At 42.8% G+C, this 24,195-nt stretch overlaps 4 non-coding genes across 4 annotated transcripts; all 4 read left to right on the top strand.

Annotated features, from left to right (window-relative positions):
• Window positions 1–8,891: 8,891 nt before the first annotated feature.
• On the top strand, window positions 8,892–8,963 carry TRNAQ-CUG (transfer RNA glutamine (anticodon CUG)). The gene has a single exon. It is a non-coding gene; the product is annotated as a tRNA-Gln (tRNA).
• Window positions 8,964–13,212: 4,249 nt separating this feature from the next.
• TRNAS-AGA (transfer RNA serine (anticodon AGA)) lies at window positions 13,213–13,294 on the top strand. Its single transcript has one exon. It is a non-coding gene; the product is annotated as a tRNA-Ser (tRNA).
• A 2,316-nt stretch (window positions 13,295–15,610) lies between these two features.
• Window positions 15,611–15,671, top strand: LOC142438323 (U7 small nuclear RNA). The gene has a single exon (XR_012782721.1). It is a non-coding gene; the product is annotated as a U7 small nuclear RNA (small nuclear RNA).
• An 8,081-nt stretch (window positions 15,672–23,752) lies between these two features.
• TRNAS-UGA (transfer RNA serine (anticodon UGA)) lies at window positions 23,753–23,834 on the top strand. The gene has a single exon. It is a non-coding gene; the product is annotated as a tRNA-Ser (tRNA).
• Window positions 23,835–24,195: the final 361 nt, after the last annotated feature.

The raw sequence follows: 24,195 nt of genomic DNA, 5'->3' as shown, positions 1-24,195 counted from the left end.
TCTTGGATCCTAAGACCATCAGAAATATGTGTTTTGATGCACCCCCCCAAAGGCTTAGAGACTAATGGTCCAGCAAGAAGCCACCATAGGATCATTTTCTTTCTTTCTTTCTTGTTTTTGTTAAAATTTTATTAGGAGCTCTTACAGATATTATTGCAGTCCATAGTTTCATTAGATCAAGCATAATTGTACATTCGCTGCCCTCATCATTTTCAATACCTTTTCTTTTCTTCTTGAACTCCTTGGTATCACCTCACCCTTTATCCCTCCCTTCCCCACTAGATGACCCCTAACAACAACAACAACAACCATATCCCTGAAGGCTTGAGAAAGTGCACACTGTTTAAAGGTGTTGGCCTAGATGGAAACACGTTACTTGTAAGCATGACCCATTGAGATGTGAAGGTTCTGGGAAATGCAGCCAGTAACTGGGAAAACGATTTCCACAGATTACATATTATGGAAGAGGGCACGTGAATTCAGGTAGATATAATTGTGGTAGCTACATAATCGCTTGTCAATTTAAGACTTAAAATTGAAGGGGTGGAGTTTAGCCTGCCAATCAGGTCAAAGTTTGATGACCTCATTTGGAGCTGCTAAGGAGATAAACAGCTCACTGGAGGTGGGACACAGGATTACTCCCTGCAAGACATTTCTGATTTCTGTTGACAAGACACGTGGAGCTATGCTAGAGCTCTAGAGCTGGAGAAGCCACGTGGAGACCCCTGCCAGTGCTGAGATGCTTACATTGCCACTGGATCCACAAGACCTCCAATGCTGGCCTGTGATCTTCCTGCATTTGGCATCATTGCAGTGTTGCATGATTCTGAAGAGGACTTTATAGATTGGTATTGGACATATAGGCTAATATTGGATTTATGAACTTGATATGGACTGGACTGGGGTGTTTTCTCATTATTCAACTGCTCTTGTATATAAAGCTCTTTCTTATACACTTAAGAGTGTCTATGAATTTGTTTCTCTAGTTAACTCAGACTAACACAATAACTGTCATTGAAATTTATATACACTGAAGAGTTAGATAAAAAGTAACAGAATTTGTGGAAGGAATTAGGGTGAAACCAAATTGTCTGCAAGATGGGAAGCCAACAATGAAATAATTGTTATTAAAAATTTATGGAAAGGCATAGGAATCGGAAGAATTGTGTAACTTCAGACTCATTCATCTCAACTGCCCTTCCATCACTCAGATTGAAGACAGGAGATTGATTTTTAGGACAAAATTCTCCAGTGATGCTTTTGACTCAATAACACCAGGCCAAGCTGAAGGTGAGGAACTGAATGCTAGGTGATATGGGCTACTCCCCCCCCCCCTACCACCCCACTATTTGTGCTTGTTTCAGAAAGCATGGCCAGTTAACCTTATATAATTTCTGACTCTAGACAGGCCAAATACTGAGATATTGAAGAAAAACTGACAGTTACAGGAAAACTAATGCATATTGATACACCAGAGGTCCTAACTGAACTATTCTAAAAAGAGAACCACCTATTGGCATGTGGTGGCCACAATACCAATTAGAATTCGTTTGGGAGGAAGACTTCCTAAATATGATTTGCCTGCTAAATATCACCAGAAATCCAAGGAAGTCACAAAAGCAAAGAAAATGGAAAGAAAGATGTTGGTGAATACAGAGCACACAAGTCAGAGACAAAAGGGGGAAGTTTTCATCTACAAGATAATAATAACAAACAAAACAGAAAGCCTAACTACTATCAAGTTAATTCTCATGCTTAACACCTATATAGGAAAGAATAAATGGGATATCATTATTAAGAAAGAGTATTATGAGAATAAGAACTTATAGAAAGATTTAAAAGTGCAATATACATGTAGAAATTTGAATTAGTAGTTACTTTTGCTGTGCATATTCTTAATAACAACAAAGGTAATAATTTTTTTGAAAAGTGACAGAAAATGCTTATGGAAGGGTTGGGAGACAAATTGGGAAATTTTCTCATAAAAAGAAGCAGAAGCCGAAGATGGAAAAGAAGACTGTATCTAAGAAAATCGGAGGACTTATGTGGGTAGTCCAACAACATCTGACTGAACAGATTCTATTAAAAAAAACACTAGAGAAAACAGAAAGAATTGCAATGAATTGTTGTGAGAAAATTTCCCAGACCTGAAGATCAGCTCTCTACCCAGTACAATGAACGCCAAAGATTAAGAATCAACAGAATGTCTATTTACAAATAGCATTTAGCTTTACTAGAGTGCTGATAACCAGAAGTCAATGAAAATCCTCATATAAAATGGTTCTCATACTAAAACTCTCTATGGAATAAGGTCATACCTAATTTATGAGGTTAAAATAATCTTTTTCCAAAAAGCATTACATTCTAGGGCATAACCAGGAAACAGAAGCCCCACGAAGACTTAAAACTCAATCTTTAATACAAAGAACTGGCTACAAAAGTTGTGGAAGATTAGAGAAGTGAAATGGGGTGCAATTCGGTCCATCTAGAAATCAGAATTTGGTGTGTGTGGTGGGGTTGTTCACCCTTTGGGAGCCAGCAATTCTGGCAAGATCTACAGCCCCACAAAGGACATGGGTGTTTCCAGAGATGGGAGAGGAAGGAAGGGAAGCCAAGGCATGTACACTGGCTTCTCTCTTGCCTCTATCAGTACTTATTCCCTACATCCCACTGGATGAACCCCGCGGACACTGGGGAGTCTGGAAATTGCAGCCTTCAGAGATTAGACGTTTGTACAACTGACTGAGGCCGGAGGTGGGTAGAGGGGAAGAAATTCCCCTGAGAACGAATTGGCCCAAGACTAACAAATGTCAGTTCTCAAAACATTTCTGCTTGTCAAAAAGCAGTGGGAGGAACTTCTCCAGGAGATATGAAATTTGGCATACACAGAGGGTGTGGTGGTGTGTGTGTGTGTGTGTGTGTGTAACTCAACATAGGAAAGAGATAAACAGACTCTTCAGCAGGTGGAAAAGATCAATCAGAACAGACTGGACCAGTTAGTTATAGATACACTTCCAAAATATAAATTTAAGAGAAAAATGCTATTTTCACTGGTTTGTTTTGGGGGTATTTAATAGGCCTGTTGATCTACTTCCCTATTAAAACCATGTATTATGTCAATTTATTACTAATGTAATAATGACTCAAGTAGTTATATGAGAGACAGAGGTCCCAAATCAACTATAGTTCAGAGGGTCATGACTGGAATGGACCACACCTCTGATGCTCAGAATTTGGGAAGTTAGTCCTCCGCGAATACATGCATAGACTACATGCATATACATGTGAATACATGCATAGAATACATGCATGTATCCCCAGGGGATCGCATCTTGTTAATTAGACAGAATCGCCACTTAAAGAGAATCATATAAAACACATCACAACAAATTATCTCAGTAATGGGGTGCTCAGAGCAAAACCTTCCCTTCCTAGCTTGCTTAGAAAAGCCCTTTTTACAACAGATCGAAAAAGACCAGCTTTTCAAAAGTGTGCTGGAGAGCAGCTCATATCCAGGGCCACTAATCCAAGGGAAAAGCAACATCTGCTTTTAAAAACCAGATGCTCTGCTCTCAGCGTTTCCACTTCATTTCACACTGTGGCTGTCATTGCGGAGTGAGAAGAAAGAAATCCAAATATTTTCTTCATATAACTTTGGGTTAAAGAAAGATAAAGAAGTTCACCATCACTAAACTGGATAGATAGATATATGATATAGATAGATAGATAGATAGATAGATAGATAGATAGATAGATAGATAGATAAACTCTTTGGGACACACCGGATCTTTAAGTGACCCCCAAGGAAGACATGATACCAGCTCTTGAGTCCAGAGCACAATGGAATGGTTGTGTGCCTTGACTACTAAACCAATTCACCACCCCCAAACACCTTCTAAATATTTTTTCACACTTTATTTCTTAATATTAATGAGGTAGTTAGTTTATTATGCCAACCTGGCTGATAAACACATGTGGGGTTAATTGAAGGGCGGAGGGATAAATGGCTCAGTGAGCCTCCCCTTTCTAGTTCTCTGGTCTCTTGCTTTCTGATGGTCAGACCAGGGTGCAGCTGCCTTAGCCAGTTCCCTACTTGAGCTTACAAGGCTGACTTCCTGCAAGACATCCCCAGCAGAAGCCACATGGACCTACCCCGATGCAGCCCTGGAGCACCCGTGTGGAGATCCCTGCCAGCGCTGAGATGTTTACACATTCACTGACTCTGCTGTCCTCCTGCAGTCAGTATCATTGGATGTATTTTGAGAGATGGAGGAGGACTTTGTGGATTGGTGTTGGACATATGGGTTAATGTTGGACTTGTGGGCTTGGGCAGCACTGGGTTGGGATGTTTTCTTGATGGGCACTTAACCTGTTTATAAAACTCTCTCTTATACATAAGTTTCTGTGGATTTGCTTCTCTAAAGTAGCCAGACTAATACAATTAAGGAAAAGAAATACCTTCAGATGGGAATGCAGTTTATGAGCTAATTATAACGTGGAGGTAGCCAGTGTCCCCGTGAATGGAAAAGACAAAGCCCAAGAGATCTAGGTTGAGTTGACACAGGATTTAGAAAACTCACTGAGGGCTGAGGGAAAGTGGCTGCCGGCCATCTGTCTTCCATTTATGTGTCCACTTCCACAAAGATATAAGAAGAAGACAAAAAAGTTAAGTGAGTTCAGTGAGTTCAGATTCTGGAGAGCATGGGTGTGAGTCAAGGAAAAGCTGCAGGCCTATCTATTTCTGTCTGAGTCAAGTCAGGCCTCCCTATCCGCATTGTCAAGAATCCGCAAATCTAGAGCCCTCTGAAAGCTACTTCTTCTGGTCTCTCGGCTTCAAACGATCACTTTTGACCTCTTTACAAAACCAAGATTAATAAAACACTCAGACATAATTAAAAGATGATGTTACTTTAGCAGCATTATGATAAACTTCTGCTTAAACAAAATGCATTCCTTTTAAAATGAGGTTAGATGGCATAGAGGAGAATCAAATGCAGCCTGGGGTCCATAGACTTCAGGTGGTTTCATGAACATCCCGAATTAGTTTGTAAATGCCAGAGCGGGCTCGGCCCCCATACCAGCTCTGTGGACAACTGCGCCTCCCCCAAGAAGAATTTACTTTAGAGGACAGCACTGAAGCTGCAGCTCAGGGAGAGGGGCTTGTTTGATCAGAGCACATGGGAGCAAATGAAAGGGGAGGAAGAGAGAGTGGAGCACATCCTAGCCCACCAGGCCTGGAGGACAATATCCCCGCTCTGAACAGCCAATCCACAGAGTGGACGATATGGCTGATCCCACTATGAGACATGCCATCCCTTGATGGCCCAGGGCCCTAAAGGGGACAACACTAGATATTCAGTGTCGGGACTGGCCCAGACGGACCCCGCGACACCTAGGCAAACCACTAAAAGCGGGTGGCAGAGCAACCGTGGGAGCAGAGCAGGAAGCCCCTGAGTGAGTACAAAGGACAGACTCTGGGGCTAGAGCATGGTACCCCATCAGACCTGACTGAAAGACATGCCTAGAGATAAAAAATCAGACCTTGAGCTATTTACAGATTTTTCTTTCTTTTTAAAAATTTCTTTCTTTTAATTTATTAAATCTTTTATGGGTCATTGGCTTTCTTTTGTGTTGTCATCGTTGTGTTCTCATTCATCGCCTATCTTGCTATGGCTTGATTTTTGGTGCATGTGTTACTATCTCTACAGATCTATCTAGATAAGATAGGCTGGATGAATAGTCTGGAGGAGAAAACAACGGGACCAATGGTTCTGGGGGGACATGGGAGAAGGGAAGACAGTGGGTAAGGAGGTGGTGCTGAGCATCCCAGGGACAGGGGAGCAACAAGTGATCCAAAATCAGTGGCAAGGAGGGTGTGAGAGGCCTGGTAGGGATTCAGCAAGGGCAAGGTAACTGAGAGACATTACTGAAACCCAAATGAAGGCTGAGTATGATAGTGGGACAAGAAGAAAGTAAAAGGAAATAGAGGAAAGAAGTAGGTGACAAAAGGTATTTATAGAGGTCCAAATACTGGCATATACATATATCAACATATTTATATAGGAGGGTGGGGAAATAGATCTACGTTCATATATTTATAGGTTTAGTATTAAGGCTGCAGATGGACATTGGGCCTCCACTCAAGTACTTACTCAATGTAAGAACAAATTATTCTATTAAATTGGCATTCCATGATGCACACCTTGACACGATTGCTGAAGACAAATGGGTGCATAAGCAAATGTGATGAAGAAGCTGATGGTGCCTGACTATCAAAAGATATAGCGTTTTGTGGTTGGAAGGGGTGCCAGCCCCTCACCACTAATCATGGGTTCAATAGGAACAATTGTACAGTTGAGATATATAAGTATTATATTAAAGTCATCGAGAGCATGAAAGATAGAAGCGATATTGAAATAATGGAGTCAGACATATTTCATAGTAGCATACTCACCTCAGTCTGGCTTGTTGGTCCACGTGGAGAGAGGAAGGAGGACAAAGGGAAAGGGAACAGGGGATCTAGGATGAGAGAGGAGAGGGGAACCAATGAGAGGTCAAGGGAGGAGCCAAGAGAGTTCTTTCTTGCTAACCCAGGCCTGTATATGCTTGGCGGGAAGTGCAAGCCCACTAATTACAGGTAAAGACATACATCACAGGAAGGGGTTGCACTATAGGTTCTACAGCAATGAGAGGGGGACAATCTAGGGATATACTCGCAATAGGAAGAGGAGGGATTGGGGGGATATATGTGACAAGATGGGCGGATCCTAGATTCAGGATGGCAGCTTAACTTTGGATGTCTTGGAGCCGGTTTTGACCTGTTCCCTGACACCAGTTATAGGAACCAAGCTAATAGTCACAAGTCTTAGTCCACTGTGCCCAGCTGCAGGGAGCAGGCCGACCCGTGGTGGGACAAGACAGCAGTCTGGCAGCTGACTGCCTCAAGGGAAGTAGCTTTTACCATGAGCTGCAAGCAGTGTCCTAAGTCTAATATATTTGGGGGAGACAACTTTGGAGAAATCTTTCTGTTTCCCACAGCATCTGGGGTCTTAAAGGCTTGAAGATAAACAAGCAGACATCTGCTCTGAAACAACAAAGCCCACATGGAAGAAGCACATCAGCCTGTGTGATCACGAGGTGTGGAAGGCATGAGGTATCAGGCATCAAAGAACAAAAAAATCATATAATTGTGAATGAGGGGAGTGTGGAGTGAGGACTCAAAGCCAATCTGTATGCAACTGGACATCCCCTTACAGAAGGGGCACAGGGAGGAGAGGAGCCAGTCAGGGTGCAGTGTAGCAACAATGAAACATACAATTTTCCTCTAGTTCCTAAATGCTTCCTCCCTACCCACTAGCATGATCCCAATTTGACCTTACAAATCTGGCTAGATCAGAGGATGTACACTGGTACAGATAGGAGCTGGAAACACAGGGAATCCAGGATGGATGATCCCTTCAGGACCAGTGGTGTGAGTAGCGATACCAGTAGGGTGGGGTAGAGAGGGAGTACCGATTACAAGGATGTACATATAACCTCCTTCCTGGGGGGTGGGCAACAGTAAAGTGGGTGAAGGGAGACGTCGGACAGTGTAAGATATGACAAAATAAGAATTTATAAATTATCAAAGCTTCATGAGGGAAGGGAGAGTGGGGAGGGAGGGAGAAAAATGAGGGAAAATGATGCCAGGGGCTTATGTGGAGAGCAAATGTTTTGAGAATGATGAGGGTAACGAATGTACAATGTGCTTTATACAATTGATGTATGCATGGATTGTGATAAGAGTTGTATGAGCCCCCAATAAAATGATTAAAAAAGAAAGAATTTGTATCTCTAGTCTACCCAAAATAACATACTAGCCTTTAAAAATGTTCAACATAAGCTTGTGGCCTAGAACTGAAGTTTCTCCCAAAGTCTGAAGTACATGTAGGTTAACAGTGTTCACTATCCTGTTTCTCACCCATCCCCACCCCCCACCCCACCCCGAGGCTTCTGGAAATCACCCTTCTTTACCAGCCTTCTTCCTCCTGACGGATTGGACTGGGGGTGGAGGAGTGGGGGGGCGGACGGGGCAGAGGTCTGGAGTGCAGGAGATGCATGGACATGTTCCCTCCAGCATCCTGAAACCACTGTCACATCACACAGGAACCCCAAGGCAGGGGCCATTACTGGGTAGTGAGGGCACCCCTTATCCAAGATAAAAGCATTGCTTTGCATGGAACCAGATACCTTTGTGCAATAAAAAAGAGCCTTGTTCAAATTATAATGCCCCTCATGGGATCTTGTTGGGGAAGGTTCAACTCCTAACATCTGCGATTGCTTTTATAAACACCTTTTGCTTCTCATACCAGCTCCTCAGCTGGACCTTTGAGGTGCGCCTGCCTCCTGTGTGGCCGAGCCCGAGTTACAATATCGTGCCTTGAAAACATTGTAATTTTTTGCCTTGTTTCACCCTGAGCTTCTCCTGGGGAAGCTTCTCCAGGAAGAAAAGCCTCCGCCCTGAGCGCGTTTTGCAAGACCAGAAAGAGCCCGGTCTGGTCACCAAGTGACATGTGCACAATTGCCTGTAGAGGGCGCTGGGCAAGCAGCATGCCTCGCAGCGCCTCCGGCTACGCAACGCGCCTGCGCAGCTCCGCCCGGGCCTCCCAGCCGCCGGGCCCCGCGGGTAGCAGGAGACGGTAGAGGCGCGGGCTCCTTCTCGGTGTCTAGAAACAGATTTGCTTTTGGATTTTCATCAAGTAAGAGCTCTGTGAGCGAGGGAAAAAGCCCTGGCTTTTTCAATGGCGACGGTGGTAATAAAATATGAATTTAAAGTGTTATAAGAACTGCATTGTTTAGAAACGGAGCTTTATCCCATCAGGAAGGAGTGAGAGCTCGCTGAGCATCTGTGTGGTTCCATGGTGTAATGGTTAGCACTCTGGACTCTGAATCCAGCGATCCGAGTTCAAATCTCGGTGGAACCTAAACTTTTTGCCTCTGCTGTTGAGTCCAAATCAATTTGATGGCAGTGAGGTTTTCCTCCACAATCCCGTTTAAGTGTGCTCGGTAAAAAATTAGGTATTAAAAAAAAAAAAAAGGTGTTACCAGGAAGCCAGACAGTGTGACCTAGAATTAGAGGTGGAGGCCCTCTGCACTCACCTATGAGAATTTTGCATTGAGTGAAACATTTTTTGGTTTGTTGCTTTATAAAATATAGAGAATTTATTGCATGTAGAAGTAAGAAGAGCCTACAGAACTCAGTGAGAAGATAAATCTTAATGGGCCATCGTGCCCCCCATCCCCCACCAACACCATCCCCCAAAGAGAGAATGAATTTATGATGACCAGAATCGTGTTTCGTTTCTCATTGAGAAGTGAGGATTTGCGAAAATCTTCCGTTTGCCTTTTAAATGTAGACTAGTTTGCTCTCTCTCAGATATTTAAACCCCACTGGATTACCACGTGAAACACTGAAGCACTGCCTAGGGTAAATAGAGTCAGACACACACAGACTATTTCCACGCAGTTCCTTCCATTCTTTCTACCCTACACCATGCACACTTGCTGCTCCTGCTGAAGATGCCCTAAAGAAACCATGCAGTTTTAAAACTGTATGCTACACTGTCTCTGTAATCATTTTGTATTAATGCCTTCTTTTTGGGACTTAGCTGATTTGGGACACATATTTAAAGCAAGACAAAGACGTTCCTGGAGTTCTCAAGAAGTCCAAAATGTTGCTCTTAGTTTAATCTCATCTACAGCTATTCCTAAAACATTTATAATCTCAGATACAGAGTATCAGCCTATAGGTAATCTTAAAGACCTTCCTTCAGTCATTATTGTATTGCCAAAATTGTTGTCATTCGTTTCACTCATGCTGGCTACAGTGTAATCAATCTTCTCCCTCTTTCCATTTCTACTTTCCTGAAGTTACTTCATTTCCCAGCATTCCATTTTATGAATGTACTGCAGTTTGATCATTCACCTGTTGAAGGGCATATGTGTTTGTCGTATGACTATGTCGCAGTTTATTCATCATCTTTTAAAAATGGGAAACCCGCAGTGTTTTACTTCATTTGATAATATTTGATCATGTTGGAGGCTACAAAAAAATTCATGCATGCACAAGTTTATTCCAAACAAAACATGTTGAAACTTGATCTATGATCAGTGGATACTTGAAGCTAGGCCGCTCTATAATTCATTTGTCTTAGTTCCATTTGAGTGCCTTCTGAAAAGAGGGGGGTTGTTTTGTGTCGGGGAAAAAGTTAACTTTATGGATAGGATTAGTATTATTAAAAAAAAAAACTTAACTAGACAGCTTCCCAAATCATTGAAGCTTTGCCACGAGTGTACAGGAATGCTGCCACACATTTAAAAACAAACACGTTTTACATGGGTCAAGTGTTTGAAGGATAACTAGAGGGCCTGAAAAAATGAATTCAGGCCAGAAAGGTCATTTCAGAAGTTATGGAAACCATTTTTGGTGGATGTCGATTTGGTAATACTGATAGATATTCTCAAAGGATACTAGGCAATCACTGGGGGTTATTATTTTTTTAATAATTTTATTGGGGGCTCATACAACTCTTATCACAATCCATCCATTCATCCATCCATCCATATTGTCAAGCACATTTGTACATTTGTTGCCATCATCATTCTCAAAACATTTACTTTCTACTTGAGCCCTTGGTATCAGCTCCTCATTTTTACCCATTGCTCCCTGCTCCCGCTCCCTCATAAACACTTGATAATTTATAAATGATTATTATTTTGTCATATCTTACACTGTCTGAAGTCTCCCTTCATCTACTTTTCTGATGTCCATCCCCCAGGGAGGAGGTTATATGTAGATCCTTATAATTGGTTTCCCCTTTCTATCCCACCTTCCCTCCACCCTCTCGTATCACCACTCTCACCACTGGTCCTGAATGGGTCATCTGCCCTGGATTTCCAGTTCCTATCTGTACCAGTTCCTATCTGTACCTCTGGTCCAGCCAGATTTGTAAGGTAGAATTGGGATCTTGATGAGGGAGGAGGAAGTGTGTGTGGGTGGGGGGGTGACGATTTAAGAATTATAAGAAATTTGTACGTTTTATCCTTGCTACACTGTACCCTGACTGACTCAATTTCTCCCCACAGGGGGTTATTATGAACAAGTTTCAAGAAAACAGAAAATGACCTTGGTGAGGACCAGGCCAGGAAAGCTGTGCCCAGAAATAGTTTTCCATGGTGACAATGCACTTGCTCATTCTTGGAGGGTAGCCAGGGAGTGTGCTGTGAGACTTTCCTTGGGAAAGCTCCCCCTATGAACCCTACAGCCTTCATCTTGCCCCTTCAGACTTGCTTTTACTCCCCAGACTTACACAATATTCTAAAAGAACATAATTCTAATGCCTTGGAGATGGCAAAATTGTTTGTTTCTTTTTTTCAGTGTGTAGAGAGAAGAGCACTGAGTGAATTCTTTGGGAAGGAGTTAGGAAATAGCATTTTCAGAAGTATAGAGACCTCGATGGAATAGATGTTGACAGACAGCAGCTTCATATTTTCATATTTTTGCTTAATTAAGATTTCTATGATTTTGTAGCAGTACTTTTTTTACTTACCCTTGTACGGGTTGCTTGATTTTTTTCCAACAAACTTTACCATCAGATGTGAAAATGGTGGTTAACTGATGGGCAGGGCACATGAGAGGAGCTTGTAGAATGCTGGTTGTGATCTAGGCCACTTGTATGTGAACATGGAGAAAAGTCTGAAAGCACACTTAGGGTCTCTGCATATTTCTGCGCGTGTTTTATTACACGCTGTCAAAGCAATTATGGTCAGGGATGCTAGAGGAAGGCAAAAGGACATTCACCATTGCATATAGAAGATGCTCCACGGTAGAGAATTTTCTAACTACTTTGCTCATATTCCACCATCTCACCCTTGCTTTAAAGAACAGGAAACTGGGACACTGGTCTTAAGGCACACACTCACAATCACAAGTGATGTTTGGACTAAGCAGGGAGAGCTGGTGATTGGACCTATCAGGGAAGAAGCCCTGGAGACCGGGAGCATCCATCTTACCCTCACCTGAGGAGCAAAAAGTCAAACTAAAGTCGAGACTGATACAGGAATGGAGGAAGAGTCTGTCTACATATGCTAGAGATGTAGTCGGCTAAGAATTTGGAGAGTTGCGGGCGAGATATGAAATGGAGGGGAAGATAAAGGATGTTGCTGATGTTATCAACCCTTGAGCTGGAGGAGAGCCGTGGGCAAAGCAATCGAAGTTGCTCAGCTTTGGAGCGAGCACGAAACGCCCCGACAAAATTCGGCTGGACTTAGAGTTCCTGGACGTTTGTCCGCTCCCCTTTTCTTTCCTGGCTTTCTCTCTCCTCATCTTTCTTTCAGACGCAGACCAAACGAATGTAGCCAACCCCACTATTTTCTTTCCCAGAATCGCCGTGATGCTTCGCAGGCGCCACCGAAGTCCCCGAGAGCCCGGGAAGCAGGCGCCGCGCGGGCGGAGGGGGCTCTCAGACGCTGATGGGGGGCAGTTCGCACAATCGGTGCTTTCTGGTTTTCCCAACAGAAATGGCTCTGCTGAATTTGCCAACACCACCTCCTGCCCATCAGTAGATACGATTTGGCTCTGTGTAATTTTGTAAATCTCCCATTGTTGGGGAAATACGAGCCATTGCCAATTACTATTCCAAACAAGCAAGCAAATGAGCCCAGTGGCCAATCGCGCACTGTTCGGTGAGACGGAAGATGCTCCCCAACAGGAAACACGCGTCCCGACTGGGATTCGAACCCGCCTGAAGAGACGCCGCGGAAACGTCCATCTCTCTCTGAGCGATTGAACCGCGAGCGCAAGACGTGCGGAACATCTCGATGGAGGACACGGCGTCGTTTGAACAGCGGCAGAAGCTTCCACGCAGGCCGTCCGGAAACGGACGGTCATTTGGAGCGTTTCAAGTCGTTTGTGCCGTGGTGGGTGGGACGCCTGGATCCTCCTCAGACACTGACAGCAGACATGCAGGTGGCCTTTGGAAACGGCCCCTTTCGTTTCTTTCTCTCAGCCCTTCCCCCAGCCCTCCCAAAGAAACGGAATCAGAAAACCTCTCAAAAGTGAGATCAAGTATTAAGAACCCATTTGGGATAGCACCATCCAAGTAATAGCTTAGGATAAGATACTATCATCCTCACCTCAGCTACTTAAGTATAAAGAGAAAGAGATGTGCCCACGTAGTCGTGGCCGAGTGGTTAAGGCGATGGACTAGAAATCCATTGGGGTTTCCCCGCGCAGGTTCGAATCCTGCCGACTACGAGGCCTTCTTATTTGGATAGGCAGCTTATTGACCCAGTTGTAGTTTCTTACGAAAATCAAGTTTCATAATCAGAGATCCACTCTAGATTGGTATATTCGTCGTGTTTTCTTCCTAGTGTATTATAAAATAGAAAGAAAAATCTTGGAAAGAATGTATCCACTGAAAAGAAATCGGCGCTTTTCAGGAATCTTTTCCAGCCATGTATGTCTTGGTCCATGTAGAAAAGAAATTCTGAAGAAATTTAGGATGACATGCAAGGGAAAGCCAAGGTTAAGGTATGGTCACCAAGACGTGTATGCGAATTGAGGATGAATAAGTAAACCACTCCACAGATCAAGAAAGTCAATAAAGCAGTTTTCATAGCAAAGGGTCAAGGCTGTCACACTGAGCCTGTCCGGGGACCCCAGGTGGTGGTGAAGTGGGAGGGACTAAAAATGAGGTGTGACTGACTCAATCTGGGAACAGAGCCAGTAGTGTTTCCAACAAATTGTTGGATTAAAAAAACAGGGGTTGGGTGGCTGCCAAAGAAATGCTTGACTCCTTACTGAGACCTAGGATTAGGAAGGATGAACTTTGCAAACCTTTTCATTGTTGCGCCTCTTCATCCACGACCACTGCTGATGCCTCTGACTGGGAGAAACAATCTAGTATAATTCCAGAGAGTTCAAAGCCAGTGAAATAGTAAGATACTGCTGCGAAATAATTTCTAATTTTAGAGTTGTGAATGTCCTGCATCTTAGTACAGAGCTATTTTTTTTTTTTTGGCTGGGGGAGGTCGGATGTGGGGACTTTCTACTCCCCCAGAGTTACCGTCTCAGAAGAGTTACAGTCTCAGGGTCTCCATAAGTCAGAATGGACTTGCTGGCAGTGAACTGGTTTGGGGTTTTGCTGGTAGCATAAGTGGGAGCCCCTCTGGGAAATTAGGCTCAAAGAGTGGGACCGGAAGTTCTTGTTCTGGAGTGATCACGCTCCGGATTTGCTCTCTCTGGAGGAACTATTGAGTGATCTGGCTTCTGAGGACTGCTGTCAGGATTCTAGAAGGAATGTTCACCCCTGACTTTTCAAACCGCTGAGGTGACTAGTAGACAAGGGAAATGAAACTGAAAACAAGGTACTGGTGGACCGAGTATAAAGAGTGGAGGTGCAGTGACTGTAACAGAGCCATCAGTGAGAAAATGGGGACCTCCTGTGCCTCATTTCCCTCCCAGCAGTCAGTTTGCTCTTCAGAGAAGCAATCATCAGTGCCTGTCAATAAAAATATATGCAAACTACATGCATAATCAAAACTCTTCTGGTCACCAGGCATAATTTCCTTTAATAATATCCTGTACTTCATCCAGGATATCTTAAATATTAATCTTTTAACATGTAAGTGGTTTGAAAATTTTGCAATGATATATTTACCTTTTTCCCTTCTTTTGTACAAGATCATCAAACTCTGGTTATTTATACTTAGCACATATGCAAGCAGGACTTAATCTCGTTTTGGTGTGAATACTCCGTATGGATTGTGGTTAGAGTGTTGTGCATCACATTCCTAGAGTGCATGAAGGGAAGTATAAGACTGAGCTGATAGAAAATTGAAACAAGGGAATAGGAGGGAGCCCATACTCGATACAAGTCTCCTTGGCTGTGCAGTGTGTGTGAATCAGAATCTGTTACAAACCAGTACTAAACTCACAACTTCTGTGTGTTAACATCCTCAGAGTGTCTGCCCAAGCACAAAGTGTGTGCAACTCCCAGAACACCATTGTGGGCAGCTCCTACTCCAGTACTGTGGGCAGGGATTATTTCTGGGCAAATAGAGGGCAAGAGGTCTCTATGCCTCCTCTATGCATAAGCTTATTTATCTTTTTTATCCATGCATAGTGTTCATCATTATTGCTTAGGTTGCTTGAGGCAAGCCAAGGTAGGGTTTTCCAACTGCAGAGACTGAGAATGGCCTTTAGTGTTGGAGTCTCTCGCGCCAAGCGTCTTCACTTTGTGAAATGGTGTACATCCTTAGGAACTGCGCTCCAGGCCTCCTACATGGAAAAGTCTTCCTGTCCATTCCTCCTCCCCTCTCTTCTATGCCCTTTGTTGTGTCTTTGAGATAACACTGTTTAGGAAGAGACAACCTGCTGCTGTTGTTAGGTGCTGCCTAAACTGTTCCAACTCAGCAACCTTATTGTAAAATAGAACAAAACACTTCCCAATCCTGAACCACCTACACCAGCATTGCTATGTTGGAACCTCTTCCTGGAGCTGCTGTCTCCATTCAGCTTGTTGAGGGTCTGTCTCTTTGTCAAGCATGATGTCCTTCTTCAAGAACTTGTCAGTGTTACAGCTCTTTTAGAATTTGTCTAGCAGGTTTTCTGGTTTTTCCGGAAAACATGATAAAAAAAAAAGAACTTGTCATAAGCACATGAGACAAAATTTTACCATCCATGCTTGTAAGGAGTATTCTGGCTGTGCTTCTTCCCAGACAGATTTGCTCACTCTTCATGGTATATTCAGTCTTCTTTGCCAACCACAGAGGACTCCAAAGGCAACAATTTTAACTGTGTGCACATACCTCTTTAAGAAGTATTACTTGCAAGCTCTTCCAGAACATAGAAAAGGATGGTAAACTTCCAAACACATTCTATGAAGACAGTATCACACTGATGCCAAAAAGCAGGCAAGAATTTCACAAGAATACAGAACTACAGGCTGATATCTCTAATGGACATGTGCAAAAATCCTTAACAGAATCATGGCCAATAGAATACGAAAGTATATAAAAAGAATAATCCATCATGACTCAGTGTGTCTCATACTTGTGGAATAGTTGAACATCTGAAAAGCCATCAACATTGTCCACCATATTGACAAGAAAAAGGACAAGGTCCACATGATGATATCAATAGATGCAGAAAACGCACTTGACAACATTCAACACACATTCCTAATTAAGACACTCAAGGAGATAGGATTGGAAGGAAATTGAATATAATAATAGCTACAAATGAAAAACCAATGGCCAGCATGATAATCAATGGAAAAAAGACAAAAACACTCCCATTTAAATAGGGGACAAGGTAAGGATCCCACTTGTCCCTAGTATATTCAACATCGTCCTGGAGGTCCTACCTAATAATAGCAGACAACAGAAAAATATCAAAGGTATATGTCGGGAAAGAAGAAGTGCAATTATCATGATTTGCAGATTATATGCTTTTATATAGAGAGAACCCTAAAGGCTCCACAATAGGAATGCCAGAAGCAATATAGGAATATGATCAGGGGGCAGGATACAAGATCAACAAGCAGAAGTCAATTGGATTGCTATATACATTGGTGGGATTACAGAAAAAGAGGTCAGAAAGATAGGACCCTTCACAATAGCCAAGCAAATATTGAAATATCTAGGCATATAACCAACCAAAAAAAATCTGTGTGAGGAAAACTGCAGAACATTATTACAAGAAGCAAAAAGAGACCTTCACAAATACAAAAATACCCCATGCTAATGGATTGGAAGACTCAATATTTTAAAGATGTCAATCCTAACAAAGGCACTATATAAATTCAATGCAATCCTATACAAATACCTGCATATTTTTTCAAAAACATGGAAGAACTGACTACAAACTTCAGATGGAAAGGGAATAAGCCCAGAATTGACAAAGAACTCCTTAAGAAGAAGATTAAAGTGGGCAGGCTTACATTTCCTGACTTTAAAACATATTATACAGTCACAAATGTCAAAACAGCATGGTACTGATATAATGAGAGATACTCAGACCAATGGGTAAACAGTAAATCCAGAAGTAAACATAGCAGCATACAGACAACTGCTCCTTGATAAGGGCCCCCCAAATATCCAAAGGAAAGTGGATGCCCCTTTTAACAAATGGTGCTGGAAAAACAGATATCAGCCCGCAGGAGAATGAAGCAAGATATTTACCTCACCCCTTAAACAAGAAGAAATTGAAGGTAGATCACAGACCTGGAGGCAAACCCCCAAAGTATAAGGATCATCGATGAGAAAATTGGGAGAAATCTAAGAACAGTAGCACAGGGAATTCGTGGGCTATCAGAAATAAGGAAAGATACGCACCCAGAGGAAGATAAAATAGATGAATGGGACATACTACAGATAAAACACTGTGTACATCTAAAGATATCATCAAGAGAGTAGAAAGAGAGCACACAGACTGGGAAAAGATATTTAGTAATGACACATCAGAAAAAAGGGCTTATTATTAAAAGCTACAGATTCCTGCAAGTTTACTAGAAAGAAATGAATAGCCCATTGAGAAGATGGGCAAAAGAATTGAACAGAAGATTCACAAGGGAGGAAACCTGAATGGCTAGTAAATATATGAGAAAATATTCCCACCCGGGAAATGCAAATCAAAACAACTATGAGATATCACCTATCACCCACAAAGATAGCCCAGTTCAAAAGAACAAAAAGCAAATGTTGGAGGGGTTGTGGTGAGATAGAAAAATCTCACTCATTTCTGGTGGTAGTGTAGATATGTGCAGCCACGGTGGAAAGAGATGTGGTGATACTTAAAACAGATGGAAATTGAGTTACCGTACGACACAGCAATTTCATTACTGGACATATACCCAGAAAAAAAAAAGAAAGAAACAGATCACGATCAGATGTCTGCCCTCCAATGTTCATAGTTGCACAGTTCCCGATCATAAAAAAAAATTGGGAACAGTCTAAATTTCCATCAATAGTCGAATGGATTAAAAATCTCTGGTATATACACACAATGGACTATTATGCATCCCTGAAAAATAGTGGTGAAATAATGAAAGACCTCATTCGGTGGAAAGAGTTGGAGAATATTATACTAGTGAAGTTAGCCAAGCACAAAAGGGCAAGTACAGCATGAGTCTGCTGAGGTAAGCTCAAACAGCGGAGCAGGCATCAGGGAAAATACACACAGCACACAATTCCCGGGCTGAGGACTGGATACTCTGACAGGAGACAGACCAAATCCAATGATTCTCACATCACCAAAAACAGATAAACATAGTACCTGTGCTGAAAGACAGGCCCCACCCCCACCCCCACCCCTCAATTGCCTTTAGGGCCCACAGAGGGGTGAGGGAAGTAAAATGAGGGGGGGTGGAGTGGTCAGGGCACTATCCCACCCAAGGGGAAGGTCTTGTTTACATCTCCACAGGAAAGGGAGATCAAGAGCAGGCCTCATTCCATGGGCCCAACCTTGAGGGCGATGTTCCTGTGTGGAGCAGCTCGTTCCATGAGATGGCTGCAGAGCCAGCCTCAGCTCAAGACAAGAGGTCCTCTCCCCAGATGACAGCACTGCAGAGGACAAGCCTTGAAGACACAGCTCGGGGAGAGTGGCCAGTCTGACCCTCACACGTGGGATCAAAGCAAGAGGGAAGTGCAACAGACCAGTGATGGGAATGAAGCCACCAAGTCCCCCAGGAATCCTGGTTGTAGACTTCTGATTGGGGAGGGGGCAGCACTTCATCTAAATTGGTTGGGGGTTACTTACAAGGGGGCCATATTGAAAGTCTAAAGGCATAACTGGTGGGAGGAGAGGTGGGGGCACCAGATGGCCCATTCCTGACTGCAGGAATAGCAGTGGGGACTTTTCAGATGTGCTCCTTCAGACAGAAATACTGAAGGGTGCATGTGTTGTTAGGTAAGGGGTCCTTCGTTATGAAACCCTGAAAGAAATGGATTATGACAGGGCCGGCTTGCTATATAAAAGAGACATAATCATCTACTCTGTGTCAGGATCCCTGTTAGACTTGGGACTATATGTATGGTTCTCTCTCTCTCTCTCTCTCTTTCTCTCTCTCTTTTATTTATACAGATAGGTAGTATATGTAATCCCATGGAGACAGCTTCAGGACCCAGAATTGAGGGGAGGGGAACATTGGACAAGGGGGTGGTGACTAATGAGCAATAATGACAGGGACAGGGGAAGAGTAAGGGTTCCAAAATGGATGCCGGAAGAGAGTGTAGTGTAACTTTTCTGGTCATGTTTGATCGATCTTATTGTAGCTGAGAGGAATTATGAGAGGTGAACGATGGGTAAGAATGATTGTGGGGCAGGAAAAAAGAAATGGAGGAAAGAAAGAAGAAGGAAGAAGAAAGTATGTATATCGGTGTATATATATGTATGTATGTAAATACAATAAGGAAGCAACTGGACTTTGGGCTTCTACTTAGCCCTTAATTAAATATAAGGATGGTTTGTTCTGATTATGTGGCATTGGATGATACTCACCTCTGTGACACGATCGCTGAAGACAAATGGGTGCATAAGCAAATGTGAAGAAAGCTGATGGTACCCAACTAGTAAAAGATATAGCATCTGAGTTCTTTACAGCTTGAAGTTAAATAAGCAGCCATCTAGCAGGGAAGCAACAAAGTCAGCATGGAAGAAGCACGCCAGCCTGTGTTAACATGAGGTGTAAACAGGAATTGGTATTAGAATTTCAAAAACAAGCAACCAAGTTAATGTGAAGGGGTGTGGATGTAGTGGAGACCCCAAAACTACCTGTCAGATAATTGAACAGTCCCTGTCATAAGGGCCACAAAGAAGGGATGATGAATCCAGAGGGCTGTATGGCACTGGTGACACATGGAACTGTCCTCTAGATCTTTAACATCTCCTCCCCTTCCCATTATGGTTTTTATTTGTTTAACGTCTTCTATCATGTTAGCCTTGTATATGTTCATTAAGATTATTTGATACATGAAAGCCAAGATAGAAACAGTGACAGGAGATATGGTTTCCTGAGGGCAGGGGAAGAGAGGAGGGAGGGAGGTGGCGAGGGGGAGCTGACAGCCTTGATGACTCTATAACCCCTTCCTAGGGGAGCAAACAACAGAATTGTTTGTGAATGAATATATTGGATGGTGTAAGATATGGCATAAAATATAAATAAATAAATAAATAAATAAGGCTTTCTGGGTTATAAGGTGGAGAATGGAAGGTTGATAAAGGGGAGATCAAGAAGTTCAAGGTGAAAGAAATGTTTTGCGACTCATTGTGGTAGCAATTGAACAACAATAATGCTTGATGTGATTTTACTATGGAATGTTATGGTGTATGTAAGAGCTCCAAATAAAATGATATTAATAATAATAATTTTATTATTTAAAATACTAATAATTTTTAAAAAGCATTACTTTTTAATTGATGCCAATGACTCATTGGCTTTAATCTTGTACATTAGAAGACCTAAAGTGCACCCACACCCAACGCTGAAATTCTGGTCAAACCGGTTCTTGGAGGTCTCTGTCTTTCTCAGAGTGTAGGCCCTGACAATACACTGTGACACACTAACAGAAGACATAGATAGGTATGTCCAGCCGAATGAAGATTGATTGAAAATGATGGAAACTACTAGTAATACCCTGAAAATATCTACCAACCAACTTCTTTAGATACATACATTTGGGAAGGTTATTGGCTACCTGGACAAGAACAGAGTCCATTTTAAATTCATAAAGCAGCAAAAAGCATTGGAAAATGCAAACAACCATGAGGCGTTTTGCCAGGAAAGATCAAGCTCATCTTCCTGAAGGCTAAGTGTCAGAACACAGAAGCAAGAGGAGTTTTGCTCCAGGAAAGCTGCTCCTGGAGGAGGCCTGGCAGGGGCGCCACATCCCGGACCCACGTCGTCTTGCATGGCCGAGCTTCATGTCTCTTCGGAGACACAAGACATAGGAAGAGATCTGGTATTTTGATCAATAGTATTTTAATGATGATTCAAAGACTCTTAGCTGCGATACAATAACGCATGGCGACTCTGGATCTCCCCAAGAGAGCAGAGGACAAAAGCCCACAAATCTGCCAAGACAGGAGGAGACTCCTGAGAATGCCCAGGCATGCACTCAAGTGTGGCTGGCTAGGCTTCCTTGGGTCACCATGTTAATCAAGGCTTTGCCCCTCATTATGGGTTGGACTGCTAATCTCAAGGTGAGCAGTTCAAAACCACCAGCCTGTCGGCGGGAGACCGACTTTCCTGAAGACTTACAGTCTCAGAAATCCAGCAATCCCAGGGCCAGCTCTACTCTGTCCTGTCGAGCCACTATTGACTCGGGGTGGGCTCCAAGGCAGCGGGTTTTGTTAGTTGGTTTGTTCAGCAGACAGTGTGATACTGCCTCTGAGCTGGGTCTGCGCTCGGAAGGTGTCACCTCGGTTTTACCTTTGTCGCGTCATCACATCCTGAACTCTAGGACAAGCCAGCTTGCCCTGCGGTCGTAGACCCTTTTTGACTGGATCTCACCAAAAATATTTCCCGCCGTAATTTCTTTAATCACATTCGAGCTTTCTTATTAGTGCCCCGTTTGATTTCACGTCTCGCTGCCTTTTTGAGCTCTTTGCTTTGGTTGGGGGCTTCCTCCGCAATGGGAACGGGGACCCAGGGGACTGGAGAGGAGGCTAAGGCAACAACACGGATGGTCCCAGATCTTGGTGCAAGAAGTAGGAAGACTTCACGCCAACTTCACCTCTTCGACCATTAGGATTTAGATAGACTTTATTTAAGGACCAAATTCACAGTGAGTATTGTTTAGACAGCACAAGGATTTTTTGAAATTTGGCATTTTTAAATGAGATTAGAAAGAGAAGACGCTACGGGTCTGTGAGAGTTTGGGTTCGCTGAGTCTAAAACATCCTCTCCTCCAAATACGAGCGCTCTCGTGCCAAGCCAGGCAGGAAAGATGCGTGGTCAGCACGATTGGATTCTGCGCGGGAAACCCCAATGGACTTCTAGTTCATTGCCTTAACCACTCGGCCACGACTACGCACAAGACACATTCCTCTTAAGCATAAAGTAGCTGTGGTAAAGTTTAGCTCTTCCTTTGATTACATTTTATGTAGAGAGTATACTTGCTATCAATGTTTAATTTAATTTAGATAACCATCTTGCTGCTGAGCCAATTTTTCAAGTGGCACTTCATCATTAAGACCGAGAAGACCTCTTATTCTTGGTGGAAAAAGGCACTTCACAGTGGCCAGTTTTCTTCTCTGTCAGTCTCTAATGAAGCTCTTCGAGATATAGCCTAAACTTACACAGGTTCTCATGTTGACTGCGGAATTTTTGAGTTAAAGCGATGATTTGAAAAACTTGAAATGTCAGTGTAAGGCATGAAAAAACAATAATCTATGAATTATCAAGGGTTCCTGAGGGAGGGAGGGAGGGAGGGTGGGAAAGAGGGGGGAGAAATGAGGAGCTGCTACCAAGGGCTCAAGTAAAAAGAAAATGTTTTGAGAACAATGATGGCAACAAATGTACAAATGTGCGGACTCGATGGCTGAATGCATGGATTGTGGTAAGTGCTGTCTGAGCCCCCAATAGAATGATTTGAAAAAAAGAAAAACCTGAAATGACCTCTAGTGTCTGTAATGGTTCTAAAGAGAACTTCATGAAGTGCATACATGCAGCAGAAGAGTCCCCATGACGAAATGAAGGAGGGGCACGTCTACTGACTGACAGGCACTGGGAGATGACTAGTCTGTAATGATATGAGGCAGGTCCGTAGTACATGAACAAAGTCTAAGGTTTGCTCCCTGAAAACACGAATATATATTTTTTTATTTAAAAGGAGGCAAAAATAATGACAACAGTTTTCTTATTAAATACCGACTTCACAATTTAATCGTGTGGGTCCCACCTATTAAAAAAATTTTTTTTTGCTTACATATGCAGGAATGGTTGTGGAACCTGTCTCAAAGAAAATAATTCCACCAAACTTTTATAAAGTAAAACATTATATAACAAGGAACTCTTCTTTATACCCCACTGTTCTTTCAAAATGACTCATAAATGCCCAATTAAATGTCCAGAGACCCCCCCCAAAGTTAAGAAATCTTTATTAATTAACAGCAAACACTAACAAACATTATTTATTTGAGTGTACATGACTTTGACGTTTCAATTCTTTAACTTGGGTAATGGTGATTACTTCACGCAGTAGAAAGACAAAACAAATAAAAATAACTCAGATTCCACAGCCCAGGAGCCTCGGCGGCGCAGTGGAGCCACAGGAAAAAGAGGAAGCTATTAGCGTGCGAATCCCTGAGTCTCAGGGAGTCAGGGTCAACTGGACAGTAGTCGGTTTCGCTCACAGCCGAACAGGCCGGCACCAACTACGTTTTGAAGAATTTCTTTCTTCCCTGCCCCTATTAAAAAATAAAATAAAAATATTTATGCAAAAAATGTGTATAACTAAAGTGATGTTTATTGGATCCTGCTACTGTCGGCGAACTTTACATTATACTGACTTTGTAATGAGCTATTAGGCACATAAGAAAGACAAAACAAAAACATATTAATGAAAAACTATCACTGTATTCCTTTCATGGTCAGAGAAATAAACAATGGTTTGTGCATTAGATATTCTCTTTGGTTAACATTATTTCTAGAATGGGTCACAAACTATTAGCTGACGTCTCATGTCACTTCTCCAAGAATGTCATAGTCCTGTAGTCGTGGCCGAGTGGTTAAGGCGATGGACTTGAAATCCATTGGGGTTTCCCCGCGCAGGTTCGAACCCTGCCGACTACGATTTTTGCTACCAAATTGCCGCAACTTTCTCGGCTTCTTATGTAATAGAGCCACATTAAACCCAAGTCCCTGAGTTCCTGTTCGTTCATCCACAATGCCCATCAACCATAAGCCGTAGGATCAGATAACACTGCATTCTATCTCTATTTTTTTGGTAGACTATTTTGTGGACTTGAATCTTAAAATGAGCATAGACTAGGAAGACCACGGGTTGCTCTGGGATTAATACTACACAGAGCCGCGCAGACTGCGCTTTGCCGCTGTCTTACGCGGAGTGGAGCCGTGGCAGCGTCTTCAGGATCACTGCCAAGGGCAGGCATGATAGGTCAAAGGGAGTAACACCGACAGCTTTTTTCTTTTA

This window comes from Tenrec ecaudatus, chromosome 1 (assembly GCF_050624435.1).
Source record: "Tenrec ecaudatus isolate mTenEca1 chromosome 1, mTenEca1.hap1, whole genome shotgun sequence".
Lineage (NCBI taxonomy): Eukaryota > Metazoa > Chordata > Mammalia > Afrosoricida > Tenrecidae > Tenrec > Tenrec ecaudatus.
Note: the sequence above shows the minus strand (reverse complement) of the source record. Positions and strands in the feature narration are given on the sequence as shown.